Here is a 1,567-nt window from a genome sequence, read left to right as displayed (position 1 = left end):
TATATATATATATATATATATATATATATGGTCATATGTTGCAAATGAATGAGAAAAGTGTCACACCCTAGTAGTTGAGGGAACCTATGGAAGAGGTAGACCCAGGAAAACCTGGGACGAGGTCGTGAAGCACGACCTTTGAACATTGGGCCTCACCGAGGCAATGACTAGTGACCGAGACCTTTGGTGTTATGCTGTGCTTGAGAAGACCCGACAAGCCAAATGAGACCATAGCCCATGGCCTATGCCAGTGGGTATAACCAGCCCATTTATGGATACCCCTCATTCATTGGGCAATAAACTTTGCTTGTGAAGACCTATTTGACAGACAGACAGATAGAGAGGGTGAGAGAGAGAGAGAGAGAGAGAGAGAGAGAGAGAGAGGGAGGAAGGCAGGCAGATAGATAGATAGACAGATAGCGACAGACAGACAAACGGACAAGCAGGCAGACAGAACAATAGATAGATGGATAAATAGACAGGCAGATAGTGACAGACAGACGGACGGACGGTAGGTAGGCAGACAGAACAATAGACGACAGACAGATAGATAGATAGAAGACAAAGAGACAGACAGATAGACGAACAAGCAGATGAACACAAATAAGTAGACAGATAGATAGATAGATAGATAGATAGATAGATAGATGACATATAGATAGATAAATAGATAGATAGATAGATAGATAGAAGACAAAGAGACAGACAGATAGACGAACAAGCAAATTGACGTAGATAAGTAGATAGATAGAAGACAAAGAGACAGACAGACACAAATAAGTAGATAGATAGATAGAAGACAAAGAGACAGACAGATAGACGAACAAGCAGATGAACACAAATAAGTAGACAGACAGACAGATAGATAGATGACATATAAATAGATAAATAGATAGATAGATCGACAGACAGACAACAGATATAGAAATATATAAATATATAGCTGGACAGATGTAGACGTATAGATTAGGTTAGAGATAAAAATGCAGGAACAGGAAGACAGAAAATATATATAAACAAAGTGTGAGAATAAGACCAGAGAGAAAGAAGATAAAATAAAATAGACGAACACATAGAGTCTTAACGAAACGATGTGTGCCTGTTTGCTTGTATAATATAAATGTGTGTGTATATATAAAGTATAAATATATCTTCTGTATTGCTCTTATTTCAGTCATTAGACTATGGTCATGCTGGGGGTATCGCCTTGAAGGGTTTAAGTCGAACAGATCGACCCCCCAATACTTATTTTTTTCCTTATTGTGTCGGTTTCATATCGCCGAACAGCTAATATGCGTGGACGTACACATACCAACACCGGTTGTCGAGTGACTGAGGTGGTGGGGGACAAACACTAATACACACACGCCAGCATCTTCCAGTTTCCATTTATCAAATCCAAATTTGGTAGGTCTGTCTGTCGTTATACAGGGTGTCCACAAAGTCTGGGTACACGGGGATTAACACATACTTTAAGAAATTATTATTTCTTGTATTTAATTGTTTATGTTATGATTTTATTGACTCCATGTACCCAGACCTTGTGGTCACCCTGTAGAAAACACTT

General features: G+C 38.9%; 1 protein-coding gene across 1 annotated transcript in view; it reads right to left on the bottom strand.

Annotated features, from left to right (window-relative positions):
* LOC106884177 (uncharacterized) overlaps positions 1–1,567 on the bottom strand; it is a 26,417-nt gene that overhangs the window by 23,240 nt on the left and 1,610 nt on the right. The gene's annotated exons all lie outside the window — the stretch shown is intronic.

Source organism: Octopus bimaculoides, chromosome 30 (genome assembly GCF_001194135.2).
Source record: "Octopus bimaculoides isolate UCB-OBI-ISO-001 chromosome 30, ASM119413v2, whole genome shotgun sequence".
Lineage (NCBI taxonomy): Eukaryota > Metazoa > Mollusca > Cephalopoda > Octopoda > Octopodidae > Octopus > Octopus bimaculoides.
Note: the sequence above shows the minus strand (reverse complement) of the source record. Positions and strands in the feature narration are given on the sequence as shown.